General features: G+C 47.5%; 1 protein-coding gene across 3 annotated transcripts in view; it reads left to right on the top strand.

Annotated features, from left to right (window-relative positions):
• LZTS1 (leucine zipper tumor suppressor 1) overlaps nt 1–20,283 on the top strand; it is a 277,681-nt gene that overhangs the window by 213,489 nt on the left and 43,909 nt on the right. Inside the window, exon 1 of one of the 3 annotated variants that reach the window (XM_069617718.1) lies at nt 15,183–15,259. The exons of the other annotated variants lie outside the window; for them this stretch is intronic. The gene's annotated coding sequence lies outside the window, so the exon portion shown is untranslated. Of the gene's footprint in view, nt 1–15,182; nt 15,260–20,283 lie in introns of those variants that run through there. 3 annotated transcript variants of the gene reach the window in all.

Here is a 20,283-nt window from a genome sequence, read left to right as displayed (position 1 = left end):
TTCCGAGAGCATGCCTTCCTCGTCACAGTCCTTGCTCTATGGGACTGTGATAAGGAGGATGGACGAGGAGCTAAGGATGGAAGGCTAGTTCCAATACCTTTCGAAACAAGTGGAACCTTCGAGAGTTGCTTTGGGGTTGGGCATCAACTCTTCTGCAGCTACAGTCCCCGAATGAAGGACCAGAAGGCATCTGCCACTCGGCTCAGGCTCGCGCAAACAAGATGTAGGCGTTGGCTCACGTGACACCTAGTGCAGGAAAATCTGCTAGTCGGGATAGGAGTAGGTGGTAAATGTGAACGGATGCACCTCGCCCTCAGTGGATTTTCATTAGTCCCTTCTTGTGTATGTTTCTGGAATTGTGATTTGCCCAGAGGCACACATTCTGTGTGTGCTTTAGTTGCGATTAATTACCTCAGCTCCTACAGAACATCAAAAAAGGTCCTGCTACTTAAGTACACCTTGGAAGATTAACGCTAAACTGACACACAATCGTTCCTGCCCCTATATGATGACTTGACTCCGTACCCTCACCCTGCATCATTCGGACACGAGTGGGGCATGGAGCTGTCTGCTCCTGCTCTGCATCTGGTTCTGCCCCTCATTGGGCCTGCAGTGCACTGAACGGCCTGGAGTGGGACTCCTGCTATGCCCCCCATTGTGCATGGAGGGTGCAGTGGAGGGTGCAGAGCAATAGCATACGCCCACACTACTGTCCCAGACTGGATGCCAAGAACAAAAGTCATCCCACAGTACGAAAGGGCTAGACTGGCTGCTCCAAAATGCCAGACTAGACAAGTAATAACATATACCATACTTGGTTGATCATAGATGCCCGTAAAAAATGCCACGCCACAGTAAGAAAGGGCTAGACTAGCTGCCCCAGGCCCGGCTGAATGTGTGGGTCCCAGTACAACATGAGGGTTGGGGGCCTCTGTTTAGAGCAAAAGCAGTCTGAGGCACCACTGAGGTGCATAAATTACAATGGTGACAAAGATAAGGTTAATAGCCACCGATTAATAACAGATGGACAACTAGCAGGGAGCCTATACACTAAATCCCCAATGAAGAGCTCCAAACGCTCCTTTGTCAGGAAGTGGCTGATGTGGAGGAACCAGTGTTAGAAGGCAATGAGATGATAAAACTTCTGTACATCCTGTGGGAAGAGAAAATGCAGCTTGTAATGTGCGTGCCGCAAAACACACATTTGAAGCCCCAGAAGGGAAATAGAGAAATGAATATATTGCTGTGATACAAGACTTCTATCAACATGAGGGCACGTTCTGCCCCCGCCCCCAGGCTCGAGACCTCTTTCATTTGAAAGAGTTGAAAGGCCCTGATGCTGTCCCTGGGCTGCCACCAAATGCAGTCAGGCCAAGTAATAAAACAAATCAGACAACTTTTTTAACCAAGTATGCTATGAATTATTATTTGGCTAGACTGCCATTTGGGTGCTGCCAGTCTCGCCCTTTCTTACTGTGGCATGACTTTTTTTATGGGCATGTACGATAAACCAACGGTTTATCACAGATGCCCAGAAACAAAACATCAACTAACAGTGCTCCTGTGTGCCACTCCAGCTCCAGTCCTGACCCCAGAAAGAAACATTCTGACCTCTAGTGGATGGGCTCAGGACTGTAGCTGGAGGGTAACACAGGAACACTGTCTGGTGTCCCGCACTGCTCCAGGCTACAGCTGCTGCAGCGGCTCAGAGTGGGGTGGGATACAGTCACCTGTTTGCCGTGTGGTGTCCTCCTGCTCAGCACTGCCCTTGACTTGGCAGAGGGATGAGGGTGCTGAACGGGAGGTGTCCCACTGCCAGGACATTTGGGCGGAGTGGGAACTGAACAGGAAAGGTGTCCCACCGCCAGGAGGACAATCATTGTGGCCAGCGGCTAGCCCAAATGTCCCGGTCCGGCTACTGAAAGAGCCACTGGAGGTGGGGGGGGGCAAGATGCCTCCCACCGCTCGGTGCGCCACTGACTACAAGTAACAGGACCAGGATACCAGTGCCGGTAAACCCTTACCGCCCTATTCCGAGGTCCCTTAGTGGGACCCGCAAAGGACGTGTGGTTTGACCACACGTCCTTTGCTGGTCCCGCTAAGGGACCAGGGCACTAATAACCGGCCCGCTATTTGGGGGCTCAAATGGGAATGGGGAATGGTTTACTGAATGGGGACTTAACGGGTCCTCCAAGGTTGGAATGACCCGTTAAGTCCCCATTCAGCCAGACCAGACCCGGACCCGGGTTTGGAGGCAGCCATGGCGCTAATAGCACCAGAGCTACCTCCAAACTCGGAATGACCCCCAATATCTCTGGAAGTGGCATCTTCAAAAGAGAGCAAGGGTTGAATGGACGTGTAAGGCAGAATCTACTTTTCACTGCATCACTCAAGGACGCCAAAGCGATGCTACCGTCCCGGCGTTCACTCTGTGGATGATCGCGCGATCCCACGCGCTGGGCTGCCAAACCGCATTATATCAAATTCCCTTTAAGCTCGGCACATGAAATGAACATTTTAAAGTTAGAAGCAAGTGAGAATTTTGTGAAAAAACGATTCTTGTGAAGTAATTTCCAGGAATTCTGAGAATAGTTAAGTGGACTTTGAAATCCTCAAATGCATCCTTTTCCCAGCAGACCTACATTTTTTATCTTTCTGCCTGTTTGATCTTTGTTTTTACTTTTTCTTGCACATTTGAATTCATTGAATTCAGGTTCAAGACCACCTGAACAAAAAAGGAAGACATCCAAGCAATCTAACAGGGACGGCAACACCAAAGAAATGACCACCATCACACTAGCAGCGTTTCCTCCCTGTCTCTCTCAGGAAACCCTCCCCATGGTCAAAGGCAGCAATCGAGCGGGGTGACCGGACCACCCTAGCCCACCCACCATCAAAAAAGCAATAACAAAGAATCCAGGACTAGTTCTAACCTTGCAAGCTTTACTCAACGCTGCAATCAAACGCCTTGAAAACAGCCTTTCTCAAATCTCTACTAAAAAAAACACTGACCCAAATGGCCCTTCAGACTGCCATCCTACATCCAACACACCTTTCCATGCCAAACACCAAGCAAAATGAATTTACCATCAACTTCGAAATGATGTGGAAAACAACAATCAAATCTACTCTTTACCCAGCATGTGGTAACTAAAAAAACAGCGCTGCAACCAGCACAACTAGTACACTCATCCTGCAGGGCATGTCTGCGGCCTTCATCACAATGATTCATGAAATAGTTATACAAATATTTTTTTTTAATATCAGAGTAGAAGAATTTCCTTTTACGCTTGATCACCTCACTCCTGACTGGGAAGACTGAAACAAGGCTGCTGACATGCGGAGTACCCCAAGGGTCTGGCTTCTCTCCTCTACTGTTCAACATCTACATGATACCACTATTGGAAACATCAGTAATTCAGATCGCACCTTGAAACACTTGTGTATACACGCGTTATAAATGCCATGTCATATCATATCACAGGCTTCAACCACACAGTTGACGCAGAATAGACCACAGGTTCACAAAGCACTCTACAATCCACCCACTGGACCTCAGGACAGGCCTGGAATGGGTGGACTCTTGGATGGCACACAGACTTAAACCCTTTAGGAAACAACTAAAAACTAACAGCTACCTTACGACGAAGACAGTAATCAAAACCTACCAATGCCCTTCGCTGCTAAGTGTTCACAATCGGAATTGCTCCGCTCAAACTCTGGGTTAAATCTCAAACAGATGCATTGTACGACCAACAAGATCTTTTGGAGCATGGACTCAGGGAGATCATATTCATAATCCTATATAATTCCAAAAAACACCATCCGGACATTAAACTTTGCTATTCCTTCTCCCAGGATGGTGTAAAACTCTCTCATTCACAGACGCGTCCTACACATCCCATTGCACCACATCCTCTCTCCCCACTAACCACCTCAATCTCACTCTCCTTCTTAAATCGCCAAGCAACCTACACTACATACACAACCTCCTCACATAGAAACCTCAGCACTGTCGCTTACCACATCTACATTAAATGAAGAGCCACCTGTAGCTCTTTAACAGCCTCCCCCATCACCGGCTAACCCAGATCCAGAGCACTGGAGCTATAAACCAGAAACTGACCACTCCCCCCTGCATAAACACTGGCCCCATGCATCACCTCCAAATCCATAGAAGCAGAATCATACCCAAGATGTGGACCTTCTGGCCTGCGCTCATCAACACAACAGGTTTCACATCTGCCTCTTCCTCTATACCGTTAACCCCCCCCACCTTATTTATCTAGCCGAGCCACACACAGCCAAGGCCATAATAATGGCAGAGGGGTGCAATGCAAGACCACTGCAGCTTAATTTTGCCCATCCTGAATGGATGCCTAAAATTGCCAGCATGCAAAGTAATGTGAGCCCAAGAAAACCACCTCTGTACTGTGAACTGTACTGCCCAGACTCAAATAAATAGTGAAATAAAATGCCTGATACTATTTTCTACTTGTAGTCAATGTTTCACATGGCACACAGCTGTATGTGTCCTTCCTTTTCCTAATAAAACAACAGCCAGACCTCTTAAGGGACACGTCACAAACCATAGCACTAACCACTCACTGCTGTGTCTAGGTTTATCTAACATTAGCACCCTGGCCAGGTGGTCGAGGGCGTTTCCAGCCAATCGGGTGGCTAGGAACACGGGCTTAAACTGCCAGTGCGAGCCTACATTCCATACCGCCTGACCGCCGGCTCCCCCGCCGCCATCTTCCACCCACCCTCCGTTATTATATATTTTTTCTCCCACTTTTCCCATCCCTGCTTACCTGTTTGTTGTGGGGGCGCAAGCCACCACCACAGCTGCTTCCCCGCTTCTCTGCCCACCATGGAAAAGGAAGAGGGGCTGCAAAGAACCCTGCCATCCCTTTCCATGGCGGCCACCTTACAAAAAGATTTCATTCATTGAACGGGACGCTTCAATGAATGAAATCCTTTTTACATTTTTTGCACCCCAGGTTGCTGCTTTGGTTCACTTGGGCTGCAGGGCCGTTAACAACCATTTCAGGCCCTGGAGCGGGTGCTAAACGCCACATTAATCGCTTGTAAATGTTCTTAAATGAAAATCAAACCAAAGCATGAGCTCGGAAGTTAGCCCCATCGATAGCACATTTGTTCCATGGCTACCGCGATAATGATTTCCATTTAAAAAATCTGTTCTGCACCCCACTATGGACAGCAGCTCTCTGGTGGCGCCCCACAGTGGCCATAGCATCTCAGGACCTTTCAGCCAACCATCAGTGCAAGAACCCCGAAACCGCAACTCAAGCAGGTACCCTAGGCGCCAAACACGGCCACCGTGACAGTAGTGTCATTAGCACCGCTTAGCCCATTTTACCCACAATATCTTCTTTGACCAAAGGGCAGTCCACCCGGAGGCCAGAAACTAAGGAAGCCACACGCTAGGCTAAAACCCTGACTTTGTCGCTGCTCCATTGGCTTTAGCAGTAAAGACTTTCAGCACCATGGATAGCTCAGAGGCAGCACACGGGGCGGATATTCCTAAGCATTGAGCCTTTTGTTTTCTGCGATTGCAGTGGCTCCACTCAGGGTTAATTGTAATATGCGCGCGTGCCACATGTGACAAAAAAATACATACGAGGCCCCGAAATTTGAATATGTTTTGAAATGGACGCAAGTGAGACCCCAGTCCACATCACAGGGAATGACAGCAGTCTTTGATACTCCAGGGCATCATGAGAAGTCACATTACAAAAAGTTACTGCAAGTGACCCCAGAGACAAATAACTTTGTGGTGTGCAGTATGTGCTATGTTACGTTAAAATGCTTTTGCAATGTGCCGAATCACCATGGTAGTTTGATCAGGGCGCCTAGGCGAGTTCTTCCTTCTCAAGCTCTTCGCTCATCATCCTCCAACTCCCTCAGGGTCAGTCACTTCTTCTTGGAACGAAGTTGTTGCTTCGTTCCAAGCAACAAGTTGGTGGTAGATCTTTTTCTTTGGCTGGGGCCTCCCTCTGGAACAGTCTCCCTGCCTCTCTGAAAATTGAGGAGAACTATCTCTGGTTCCGGAAACACCTCAAGACCTTCCTCTTTGCCTCTGCTTTCTCTCCTCCCCTCCCCTGCTGAACTCCTGGCTGAAACTGAAACTGTTTTGAAAAAACGAAGGGTGGGAGGGAGAGTAAACAGGGTATGGCCCTTACTCTTAACTAGTTTTAACTCAAAAATAGGGCAATAACCAACTGTAAGATAATTAAGTTATAGCTCATGTTGATCCAAAGGCCTACGTGGGCAAGGACCGGTGTACCCAGAGAAGGGGTGTATGTACTACAAGGCTGTGGCAGGAGGACAGAAAAGGGATAGAGTGAGTGTCTAACTAACCCTGCCTAAGTACAATACCTCCACTAGGTAACGGTGCTGTGCCGCTTACAAACAGGCGATAGAAAAAGAGGTAAACTAACCACTTCTAGATGGGTAATGCTTTCAGCCTTGTTGGTCCTATTCCACTCTCTTCCACTATGTGCAAGTATGTATTGGAAGAGAACTACTAAATGGTAGCTTAAAATGGTACACCAATGGTCAACCAAAAAAACATCTAGTGGGGTATCAACCAGTTTATTAACCACTAGATTGTCTATCTGGCCATGGTGGACTCAAATCACAAAAACGACACAAAAACACAGTGGGCCTCATTACACGGTAGGCGGTGAGCCATGGCGCTATTAGCGCCATGGCTCATGCCGGTAAAATACCGGCACCGCCTTGGCGGAAAGGGGATTTACCGCCCCATTCCAAGGTTGGAGGAGCAGTAAATCCCCCTTCCGCCATTGCCCTTCCCCATTCCCATTTCTGCCCCATAGGGCTCTATGGGAATGGGGAAGGCGCTAATTACGGCACCGCAATTTTGCGGTGCCGTAATTAGCTCCGAGGTCCCTTAGCGGGTTGGATTTTAACGCCTGCAAAAAGCAGGCGTTAAATCTCCCAACCCGCAAAGGGACCTCGTAGTAAGGCGGTAGGGATTTACCGGTACCGGTATTTTACCGGTACCGGTAAATCCCTACCGCCATCCGTGTAATGAGGCCCAGTGACAGACAATGTTCGACAGAACATTCAACAGAGAAGACACCAAATCCCGTACTCCGTCTTTGGTTAGTGTTAGTGTGACGGGTAGTGGGAATTTGGTAAAATGTATGCTCAGACTACAAGGTAGGCCCAGTTTATGCCTCTTGTGTGTAGCAACCACCTTCGACTGGTTTCATTGGCAAACATATAGGTGAGGCCACTTTCATCAGGACAGTCTTCTACTCCCATCAATCGGTTCAGTCAAAAAGGGTAAGAACTGACCATATTGAGAGAATAATAGAACGACAATTGGAAGTATATATACATAACCCCCAATTTGTTAGTGCAGTGAGGTTGGATCAATTTGAGAGGGAACCTATGGGAGACAAAGGAAATTTGTGTAGCCATATTCACCTCTGAGCTAATAACTTCAATTGAATTAATAATAATAATAATAATAATAATAATTGAATATGAATCACACTTAATTAAATGTCACTCACAAATGCAACACTGCTAGTAATAATTTTTCGTTCAGTGGAGAAAATAGGTACTCATAGTTTGTCTATACCCACATCATATGGTGGATAAACACACACACCTATATCTAACATGGTTTTATTAAATAAGTCAGTAAAACAGGGTGACCATTTTTGCATACAGTAGGGCGTCCCCAAGGTAAGATCCCCTCTACAAGGTATAACAGTTGTTTAATGAGGTGGTAACCACATTGTGTCCCAGAGTGAAGTTGACAAAGGAAAGCTAAGGGTGCGATCGGCAGCCACATGGTTAGTGTATCACCAGGTAATTAGCCTGCTGGGTACACACACCTTAGGTTAGGTGATCCATGTTCACGATGTAAATGCAGGGAGTACAGTGTATCCACGTGTGTGTGGAACACGTAGATCCAAGCGTTCTACGGAGGAAAAAACATGTCTTCTCAAAAAGGGGCTAGCATGTAGTTAAATCAAATAGCTGGTGAATTGATCCATTGGAGTATTGACGCAGAGTGAACTTAGAAAGAAAATCCTTTTTGGAAGACGTGATTTCCACTTGAAATTTGGTAGATTGCTCTATTAGCCCTGAAGAGGACCTTGAAAGTGAAGGTTGAAACATTTGTCGGCTTAGCCTACTCAATTGCCTGCTAATTATATGATAAAGACATCTATAAATTATCTAAGTGGTTCTCAAATTGTTAAATTAGAGCTTTGTCAAGTGTCATTAAGGCACTGGTGCAACTGGGACTAACTTACTTGGTTGTTCGAGACACTGATTACTCCAATGAACAACCACAAATGAAAATCTTACAATTGGTATGCCCATGCGATATAAACGAGTGTTAAGTATTTTCAAAGCCCCATCAAATTTGCTGGAGGTGATCTATCTGGTAATCAGTCTATCAAAGGCCTCTTTTCATCACAGCTCAGGTGTCAAGGGAAGGCTGCAAGACCCCCATGAGTGTAGGGCCGTGTGCCCCCTCACAGGCTGCCCCTGCCTCACACTACCCCTTCTAGTCTGTTGCCCCACGGAGTGGAGGGGCGCTTTACAGATCACATTGTATGGACCTGGGAGACTCTTGAATATGAGCTGCAGATCATAGAACAGTGTCGTGTGCCTGGGTCCGGCTGCAATCAGATCACAAACACCAGAGTGTAACAGGGAGGGAAGGATGTTGGGAACAATACGGCATGGTACACTATACAATGGATATGTTCATGTTTACATCACGCATGTTTAGAAGTTAGGCATAGGAAGGCAACATGGTTTGTTGATCAAATGCTGAAGACGGGATTAGAACCCATGTCCTCAGGTTCTAAGTGACCGTTTGAGCCACTCACTAGTTCCACCACTGTTTACCCTCACTGTTAGAACGCCTTTGAATGATTTGGAGGCAAGATGTGCGATTTTTACAGAAGTCAATAATCCCAATTGCCTTTTAGTTTTGTGAATGTATACTCATGCTACATTAATGGAAGCGCCTCTGCCTTGGTATTCCTAACTTTGATTACCTGTGTTATCTTGTACCGCCTCAGACCCCGCTTGGCTTCGACCACTGCTAGGTGAATGAAAGGGAGGTAAGAGGACCCTTCGAGCCCATTAGTTAGCAGGAGAGCTAGTCTATCTTAAGTGTAGGCTTGACCCAGGCTGCAAGTAAATCCATGCATTGTAATCCCGCTCAAAGATGGCAAATGTGATTCCAAAAGAAACACATACTATCCTGAGAATCTTTTAATGCAACCAGCTTCTGCCAATGCCTTCTGAATGTATAAAATAAACCAGTCATTCGGCTTCATTATATGTCGGCAGGTCCGGCGGTATTAAAATGCTGGTACGGGCCAAATACCGGTTTGCCGGTGGGGCACCTGTGTTACCTGCTAAGGCAGCTGCCCTACAAGCAAAAAACACTGTCATTACCGGTACTGGTATTGCCAGTGCCGGTAATGACAGCAAATCCCGTCATGGAGTCCTATGAGACTCCATAATGGTGATTAACTCTGTCACTCCAGGCAATGCTGCCGGACCGAGTGCTGGAAACAGTAGTTACATTTGCCGGTATCCTGGCGGGTCTACCACCAGGATACCAGAAACCTTATATTAAGGCCCATTGTCTTTGCCGAAAGGATGTACCCCATATTTCTTACTATTCTTAGGAGGCCCAAATCCTGAAATTGTGCCCCACAAACCTTGGTTTGGTCCTTGCATTGGGCTGAGATGTCTCTAATAATTTATCAGCCATGCTTCAACTTCATCCCTCCCCTTTTCCTCCAGAAGGGTATTCCACCCGCCTTTCCACCCTGGACCACAGAAAGGGGGTGGACCATACACAGTGGGTCACCAATAAGGTGGCTGCCCTATAGAGTGCCCTCTAGTGGCAATAGGGCAGCTTTCATTTGGTGACAGGGGAGAGGGGAGGGGTATCTTCTGCAGGAACATAAAAGCGAAACCCCTCAAGTCCTTGTGGTTCAAGGCAGACCCCTATTCAGGGGCCCATTCGATTGCCCCCCGGATATGAATGTATCTGGGTGATGGAAGAATCAGGGGTGTCTTGCCACATTGTGCAGCCCCCACCCCCAAACCAACTCTGTATTACACCAGTGATCTCGAGAAACGTTGGGTGGCAACATACAATAAACAGCACACTTGAACCGTGAGATAAAACAACAAGCAAGGTCCAGACTGTCCAGTTCTCAAAGAAACCATACGTTGAAATGAATCCCAACCCTACAAAACACATGAACCGTAACTGGAATCCTTTAAGCCTGCGGGGTCCACATTAGGCCTTGGGTGGCCATCATGCTATGTTGTGCAGCGCTGAGCAGAGCTCTCCGTCAGTGGAGAATCCCAAGCGGGTGAGTCTTTTCCACAGTTCACCCAGCTGTTAACACCCACATGTGCATTCAAGTGCGCCCCATGCACACATTGCCCACCCTCCAACGCCACTAACCAGGGGCAAAAGCAGACGGGCCTAGGCCCGGGACAAGGAATGCAAATGGCCCCACAACTAGTCATTTCATTTGCGTCAGACTGCGGGATAAGGGAGCTGGTGACGCAACATGACGTCACGTGTAGCACTCATTCTCTACATGGATATATGTTTCTCAGAGCATATAGCAAATGCATGCACACCATAACATCCTCAGGAATCAGCTCGGTCATGACACACGGGCCTCGTGACGCAAACAAAAACATCATTTACAAATTGTCATAGCCTGGGTGGGTCTTGGCTAATGAATCAAGGAACCAATTAATAGCCAATTGCTTGAATTGATTAATGAATAGATTGGGTCAAAGAGTGTTTATAACAAGGAATTCAACAATAAAATAAAACATTGAAAACATTAATTTCTGAAATAATTCTAAACACATTATTGAACCACAAATTGAAAATCTGAGTCCGAGGCAATCTGATTTGAATCAAACCAGTGGCTTCAATTGTAAGTCGCCATCATACAGAGGAGGGTGAGGGGCAGCCAGACAATTGCGAACATTGAATTATAAAAAAAAGAAATAGAACTGAAACAATATAATTTTAGTGGGACACAATTAAAATCCACAGAAAAGTTTGCATTGCTGTCAAAAATGGGGTTTCCGTTTAAAATTGGAAAGGAACGCACTCCTGAAAATGTGCACTGAAAAGAACCAGCTGGCAACTGCCAGAAGTAACTGAATACCCACGCATCAGTGGGAAAGGCTGAGCTACTGGGTCCTTTACTCAAAGCAAGACGTGCCTGCTGACTAGGAGTGGCTCAGAGCTGATGCGGGCAGTCGACAGTACAAGGAAAGTTGGACAAAAAGCATTTCCTTTTGGTCAAACAAAACTGAAAATATACTACTACTTATAACAAATGATTCCAGCTGTCAGTCCAACAAGTTGAGTCCTGGTTACTGCTTATGGAGCTGTGACAAATAAACCTCTGGGGAACCAGTGTTCCAGGGATGAATGATGGTTTAGAAACCGATAATCAGCCCCACACCTCTAGTACACCAGAAGGGATCCAAACAGATTGGAAAAACATGCAAATTAATACTCCTTGTCCAATTTTGGTAACGTGGACGGAACGGCAGGCTTTTCTCCACAAGGTCATGGATCGTTGGTTAGTTGCAACACAGCGAAAATACAATTATCACACAATGATAAAAGGGACTGTCCAGTCAAGGTTGTATAAAAATATCTACTTTATTATAATCACAACAAATAGTTCTAGCACACAACAAAATTCCACCCAACCTGTAAAGGAACGCAGAGGACAGACAGTTTCAAAGAAGGAAAAGGGATGCACTCTGAATACTGACAGGAGGGTATTAGTATAAAGATTAATTGCAATAGTTCAAGGATACTTGGTTTCAACACAAAGGGAGCAATGGGTCATAAAATGTCACTAGGGGCTTTCGGGGAAAGACCAGGGGGACAGAACCACAATGTACCTTTTGCTTGTCAGTATTCTTGGTGCTCGGCAGGGTTGAGTCGCTTTCAGGGTGCTTTGCAGCTTCTGCAACAGAGTTCAAGATGGGAGACAGCTGCGGGTATCAAGCAGCAGGCAGTTCGGCAAGCAAGGCTGGACGGATGGCTGCAGGCTGGCCTACGCGGCGGCTCGGGTCAGGAAACATTGTCTCAGTGCTGGTCGACAGTTCTGAAGCACTGGTCGGGACGTCTCTCAGGGTGTCGGTTGCAGCTCGAGGGACTCGACTAACTTGAAAATGTCCTTTAAGGCGGATGTCGGTAGATGCTTGTTGATGCACTCCTCCTAGCTTCTTCACTGGGCTTGTGTCGTCCTTTAAGGCAGACGTCCCAAAGCTGAGGAGAGTGTAGCAGGCAGCTGCCTAGTCCTTTGTTTGGCTCAGAGACCCTCTGGCACTTCCCACCTAGGAGGCTTGCTGCAGAGCCTAGCAGGGCATGCTGTGTGCTGACTGGGTACCGGTTCGGTTTCGGTTGTGGAGCTTCTTGGAGGGGCCACTGGATTCAGTATCTCCCTCTGTTCCCTGGGAGATATTTAGGGGAGGGATCTTGCTTCCATCTGGGAGGTCCTGGCCTTCCTTCAATGGTCCAAGATATAACGCAGATTGTACCATCAGCCAGAGGCCAATGCAGAGTTCTTTGTGCTACTCCTTGCTAAGTCTTCAGATGATCTGGGCCAAAGAGGGGCTCAGCCCTCTTTTAAAGCCAAATGTGCCACATTAATTGGTGTAGGCTAAGCCTACCTTAAGGAAACCAATCTGGGTCCCATCAACAATCCCCTGTATGTATGAGGTCATAACCAGAGTGCTTTTCAACAGAAAAGGTAAAGGGGCGAATACATGTAATACTAAGTCCCACCCATCTTCCTGTCTGTTGTGGATCAAAGGGCCTCTCTGGTTAATTCGGCTCTATCTGATTCCTGATTAAAGTGGCAGGTCTACCTTGAAGCTGCAGAAAGATCAAACTTCCTGACTTCTGCAAACCACATTCCACTACCTTCTGAAAGGGGTCCCCCTGCAAGAATGACTACTGAAAACAACTGTCCCAGATATGACAGGTCACTGCCCTTGATACTAAGAGGCGGGAGCTGGATTCAGGTTGGCACAGAAGAATATCAAAGGTTGTTGGGGTTTCCTGTCTCCTTTGTTTACCTCTGCAGCCAGGCCCCATGTGGACCTGTTTGAAGTATACTCTATTAGTATGCTAATGTTAATTGCTGCCACCACTCTGTAGGGCTCAACAAAAGGACAGGGCGGGTTCACTGAGCCATTGATAGTTAATTAGGCTGTCCATGGAAGGGGGAACGTTTTGCCCTCCCTCTTCTAAGAGGACAGGGTGTACTCTTGGCTGTCATATCCCAGTTAAATATGACAAGGGGTACGGCGCCTGTAGGCTGTGTCCACTCAGAGAACACAGGTCTATGTGTATGTTGTGCTGTGTGCATGGGAAAATGTGTACGGATTAGCCTCACATGTTTTCTTGGAGTTTGATCTACCTTCATTAAATTTCTTTTAAAATTTCAAAAAGTCAGGCGAGCGTACACCCACCCTGCGGATGGTCGAATTCCTCACAGGAGCTCAGCTCAGTAACTGAGCAACCACTCCCTACAACTATCGATGCTGGTGTGACGGTGAAAGTGACCTCCCATTGACCTGACCTGAAGGTCTCTTCCCTAGCAGCATAGCAGTCAGTCATCTCCGGCTCTCAACCCCTCCTACTCATCCCAGCTCCTCTGTTACCCCAGCACCCTAGTTACATCACCCTAGGCGAGGCCCCTACGTGCACCGCTCTGTCGCTTCCCAGCTAGGATTGCTCTTTCTAGCTCCCCCACCTACAAACAAGTATTTATTTATTTATTTGCATTTTTAAAGCACTAACAAAGCTGCGGGCATCGAGGCGCTGTTACAGGAATATGTCTTAGTTGCGTATCTATAACACGCTTAATACCCAGAGGTTTCTAAGCGCGGACCCGGGGTTTGAATCTGTGTTGCTTCGTGTCGTCTTGTTTCCAAGGCGAGCACGTTGCTGCTGAGCTATTCTCCCAGGAGAAGTATAGCATGACATGGCACGCCCATATCCCATTTTCGGTCCCACAGCTCTGTGAAGAAACTGAAAGGGGTGATCCCACCATGGTGCTTGTGCATGAGCAAATTGCATACCTGTGTACCCCTCAAGCATCACAATTTAAGGCAATTTTCCTCTGAGCAGGAATAACAACAGACAGCAACCGCACACACTGACAGCAAGCGCCTTGCCTCCCCTTAACATGCTATAGATGCCAGCATGCCCCATTCTAAGTGCTGTTTTTCTGTATGCATTCTGTGACTTGTGGTCCTGGATTTTACATAATGAATCCAGGAATACATGTCCCAGAATGCACAGAAAAAGGCAGGAGGTGAATGAGCCCAACCAACATGGAATCGGATTGTTGGCTTGTATGCCCCTACGGAAACCCGGGGGAATAACTGCAAGAGTAGTGGCCTCTCTCATGTCATGTAGCACATGCCCTAACAGGAAGAGAGGTGCCTCTCGCCACAGAAACACATACGATGACCAACGTACCTCCCTACTGCCAGAGAACCCAGTCAAGTGACAGCTTGAGGGCTGCCACACAGTGATCGCAGAAACACGTGCAGGCTTCAGGGCCCACAGGCCATGCACACTTGATGGCAAGATTACAGGCTTGGACTGGCCTATAGGGCAAGAGGCCCATGGCCGAACCAAAAAAACAAAATGCTGATGTGCGGGACCATTTTTTGGGTGAAAGTGGGCCACTTTTTTGGCCAATGTGGGCCAGTTTGATGAGTTACTTCAGTAGTTTTGACCGGTGTTGCTGAATAAATATTCTTTAAAATGCACAATTTGCATCCCACCCCCCACCCCCCCCCCACCCCCACAGACACACACACAACCGGGTACTATTCAAACAGTGTCACAAAAGGAATGAATTCCCATTTGCAACTGTGGGACCTCGGGGTAGAGCGCTTTTTTGCCCACACAAAGAAAGGACAGGCGAGGGTGGGGGCCGGCGGGGTGTGGGGGGGTGCCCCTCCGTCTCCCGAGCGCAGAGGAGGAGACGAGGTGTCAGCCCCTGAAAGCCTGCACACGCTGTTCCGCTCTCTGCGAGGAACACGTCCCGCGCTCGCACGGGGAGGGCGGCGGGGAGCAGGCTCCTTTGTCAACTCCTGGAACGAGCGGCACCCGCGCCGGATCCGGCGACAGGCAACAATGAAGCGGGTAATTAAAGCAATCAGCGCGAGGCGCCATTGTGCGGGCGATGCACTTAGCGAGCGGGGAGGGGGACAGGGCAGAGAGGTGACTGGGGAATGGGAGAATGAAGAGCCGAGGCGGCGGTGCACGGGGAGGGCAGAGCCGCCTGTTGGGAGCAGCGCAGGGCGCTGCAGGGCAGGGCGGAGGTGGCTTGTCAGTGCCGTGAGAGGGGTCCCAGTGCAGGAAGTGCATGAGCCTGTGACAGTGGCACGGCTGGCAGTTTCGAAGTTAAGCACTAAAATGCGGAGGGAACCAGACTGATAACACGTTGAATGAAAGATCTAGTAAGCACAATCTCGAATTTGAAAAGGTCGAATGAATACATGCATTTTAAATATCTGTTATCTGTCTACAGCGCCACGATGCCCCAGTGTGTGTGAACGTGTGCGCTATAATATCCAGTTATCTTAGGCTGGATGGAAGAGTTAAGTATGTGACATTGTGTATAGCGCCTGATTGCCACTGTTATAGCACTGACACGCGGTGGCTTGGGGAACTCGGTAGCCTATAGCCAGAACAGAACATAGACTGTACATCACTTTGCAGAAAACTCCCAGTTGCTTTTGGCAGAGGTGACTAACACTGTAACAGTATCGGCAGCAGTTGTTTTATGTTGTAGTGTGTCTTTGATCATTGCTGGCACGTGGACCGCATTTGGGTCATGGGATGCTGCCAGTTCTTATTGGAACGCTGCCCTGAAAGCTGAAGAAGGCAAAGGGAGGCGAAACGTGGCTATTCCAAAGGAGCTCAATGCAGTATAAAGCCACATCTGTCATGTGTAGGACTTCACAGCACTGTAGCCCTTATCCAGCGCTGATAATAGGGCCGGATTTTCCCGGATCGGAGATCCGGCAAAATATGCCTCCCCCTGATTTGATCTCGGATCCGGGAAAACAATGAACAATGGCCTGAAGGGTCTGAATTCGTTTTCGTTGCCCACTCGAACACAGGTCTTCAGGACAAAGGCCGAGAGCCGGTTGCCCATGAACGTCTGCTCAGTCCATAAGTTCAATGCTTGCAAGGATTGCATTCGGCAGAACATATTTAAGCAAGCTTTGTATATTTAAAAGGTGTGCACCTTTTATGCTCGCCTTGCAACATCATAGGAAATACTCCTCTCCTGGGTATATTTTTTTCAGGTGTTAACAATGAATCCCCTGAAATGTAAAGGTTTATTTATGGTGGGCTTAGAAAAATATCTTGCATTCCCCAATTCCCCCACCCAGTGCTTCATTTGTGGGGGTGTTTGCCAGGGCTCAGGCCTGGCACTTATTTCTGAGCCGCAGCACCTATTGTCTCGGACTCAGTTTGATTATGATGGGGTTTTGGCAACTTTATTAATAAACAGCTATAAAATCAAAGCAAAATGTAAATGACGATTGTGTTTAAAGACGTTGGGCCTCATTAGAAGTTTGGCAGTAGCCTTGCCGGTAAAACCGGCAGGCTGCCGCCAAACTTCCGTAAATTTCCAGTGCCCACGAATGGGCAATTACCGGGTCATTATGGCCCTGCCAGACCCGGTAATTGCCCTTTCGTGGGCGCCGGAACGGAATACTCCCAATTCCCATTGAACCCCATAGGGCTCAATAGGAATGGGGAGGTCGGATGCACTGGCACCGGAACCCTAGTTCCCAGACCAACAAACTTATAAAGAGACCCATTGTCTCATGTCAAGACACAACGAGTATGTTATTTGATGTGTATGTTAATTAGTATTTGTAAATCACGCATCTGCTGTAATGACCAAGTAACTCCGTCAACCACAATAAGCCGTTGGGAGTTGCAGCTTTAACCCCATATATGTTGACATCATGGGGAGCAACTGTGGGTGCTGGAAACAGTGGGCGGGGAGCTGCCCATACTGATGTTTCATGGGCATGTTAGAAAATATTTGTGCCCCAGCACTTATTTTTTTACAAATTAAGCAGCTGCCCCCCCCATTGCTTGTGGGATCCCACAGTTGAGAATTTCCATTTCCAGCCCTGTCCTTGTTTGAGCGTGCAGTCGCTGCACAGCTCAGGCCTCTTGAACAGGGGCCTCCGTGTGTTACAGGATGACCACAACATAAGGTGATAATGCACGTGTTCTTGCAAAACGCTTAATATCGCAGTAAGGACACCTCGCAGCGCTGAGGGCGAGAAGAAGGGAGACTCTGAAGTTGCAGCCCAAACAGTATAAGCACCAATGCGCCAAAAGGTTTGCACTGGTGGGGGCCTCAGCCCCAAACGACCTGTCCGGGACCCCTATACTAGGGTTAAGAGGTTAACCGTGTGAACACTCTCATGTAAATGTGGACTGCAGAAGGTGGTTCCCTGATGTGAATACAGCCTTGGGCTCCTGGCCGACTTAGCATTGGCCCCGCTAGAAAGCCTATAGGGCTCGAGGGGCATTGTGGACACTGGCCCATCTTAGACGAATGCTTGGCCTCCTCTGGGAATAAACAGCTCATATACCATCCATTTCCAAGCACTGTTCTTTGTACAGTTGCCTAGTTATGCTGACAGGGGCTGCAGGGTGAAACCAGATAACTTTGGAAGTACAGGTCTGTGTGCTGAATTACCAAGTGTGCTGGAAATTGGTGAAAAGCAGAAGAGATTGCAGGCCCAAACTGGAGAAAATGGGACTAGTGAGGCAGCCAAGAAAAATAGGACAGTTGTTAGGTGAAGGGACTTAGCTGGGTTGACACTTGCTTAAGAATAAGGTGACCCAAAAAAGTTCAGATATGGTGGTGGTTAGCAGGGTACAGTGCAGTAGCACCTGGAGCATTCCAAGTGCCGGATGGGATTACCAAATAAATGATCTCAGGCCCAAATAACTGGACAGACTCAAAGAATATGGCAAAATACGACTTTATTATCAATTCAATAAAGTAGGGTAGGGAAACCTGGCGAACAAACAGATTGTAGCTCACACACACTCAGCACATTTCCATTACGCAAAAGGCTATATAACTCGATGTACATCAGCTATGACATCATCCTGCATGGGAAACAGTAAAAACCTATCGGGCAGAGGGATTGGTTAAGGGAACATCTATACCTATAGTTCATATAAGTGTTAGTATCATCATTGGCTGCCCCTTATCTGGTAGGCACGCCTTAAACACCCTCTTACTACGTACAATACTGAAAATAGCATAACAACAGCAGCGGATAGGCTTCTGCAACTTTGTATGGTCCACCATCACATAGGTCCTCATGATTGGTTGGCATTCTCTCCCAACCTTGGACATTCGGCTCGTTAGCAGCAAAATCAAGGTGCAGGGGAACAATGTCAGGCAACTGCCTTTCTTAGCTAATTAGCCTAACATCTCTCATCAGTTAGGCCCTAAGCCAAGGTTTCCTCTTTGTAGTTGACCTTGCCGACTGTTCTCTTCGTCTGAACTTTAAAGGGAGCGAAGGTACATTGCTATCTTCGCCTGGAGCTTTATGAATAGGCCTCGTCTTCTGGTCCTGAATCACGTGTGAGGAGACCATGATTTCATCTATTTTGTCATTCTATTTAGTGCTGTTTGATTCAATTATATTGGGTGCTATTACGCCTCTTGGCCTCTGGAGACTTGGTTTCTCCATCCTGCATGCACTTTCCGCACCTTTGTTAAAGATTTGGCACTCAAAATTTTTCACTCCTTTACTTAATCTAAGAACAATATGTTTTACATGTATCTTACCCTATTTGATTCCTCTTGTGCCTTGCAGTTGTTTCTTGCTGCAGCATCATTGATCCTGAGCCAATCAAATACACTTTGGTCTTGCACAAATCTGTATTCCAGTGTCTGTCAGCTCTGTAGCCTTGGTCTTTCTCCTCAAGGCCTTTTGCTTACTATTGTACAATGCTGACGTCCATTCTCTCAACATGGCTGCTTTACTCACATTATATTTCCTACATTAGCAAGCTGCTATGTCATCTTATCTGCCTTGCTTTTCTGCATATATACGTCTACTGCATCTCTTATTACTCATCTTCTATGTGTATATGGTTTTCCTCATATTTGCATATATATTTACTTCATTGCTTCAGTTACATCTCCTTTCTTTGGACATCCATACATCAGATTCAGTGCGTCTATATATCTTCTCTCTTCAGGACCTCACTTCTCTTCTGTGCGACTTTACTTATAGCTCTTCCATATCCATTGGTGACTGCAAGCTCATGTCTACCGCATCAGTTCGAGGATACATTTGGTACTGTTGTCTGAGTGCAAAACGTCTCTCGTACCTTTGATGTGGTTTTGGGATGATACCAGATGCCAAACACAGTGCTTTCTTGCTGTTCTTCCTTTATGACCGAGATGAGGGGCTGGGCTCTATAGATGATGTGTACATCTTCCTCTCTACATTCCCTCCTCTGGTTGAGTCCTCAACCACCTGCTCAATTTTCTACACCTTTTCTTCACACTGTGGTCTCTTCACAATCCAGATCTTTGTAACCCTCCTCAGGTCACCTGCATTCTTTATTTGTTCATCCACACTCCAGGACATATGGCAAATCTCCCCAGTCGATTGAAAGAACACCCAGGGCCTGATTACGAGTGTGGCGGTAAGGGGTTAACGGCGCTGGTAAGGATGCTGGTGCAGTTAACACCTTACCGCCGCATTACCAGGTCCCTTAGCGTGTCCCGCTAAGGCCGGCTGGTTTTATCAGCCGCCCTTAGCGGGAGCCGCTAAGGGAGCAGGGAGCTAATAACGGGCCCGTTATTAACAGGCCCGTTATTAGCTCCCTCCACATTCCCATTGAGCCCTATGGGGGCTCGAATGGGGATGGGTATTTTTCCAAGGTTGGAATGACCCGGTAAGTCCCCATTCAAGGAACCTGGACCCGGACACGAGTTTGGAGGCAGCCATGGCGCTAATAGCACCATGGCTACCTCCAAACTCGTAATGACCCCCCCCCAATGTCCCACATAGTTCTTATGATCCTTGGGATAATAAAACATTGTTCCTGGGGGTGCCAAGGTGCTTCCTTTGAGGTGCTCACTGGTGGTGTTTTTG

Source organism: Ambystoma mexicanum, chromosome 10 (genome assembly GCF_040938575.1).
Source record: "Ambystoma mexicanum isolate Mex_15411 chromosome 10, UKY_AmexF1_1, whole genome shotgun sequence".
Taxonomy (NCBI): domain Eukaryota; kingdom Metazoa; phylum Chordata; class Amphibia; order Caudata; family Ambystomatidae; genus Ambystoma; species Ambystoma mexicanum.
This window is presented reverse-complemented; position numbering and strand designations above follow the sequence as displayed.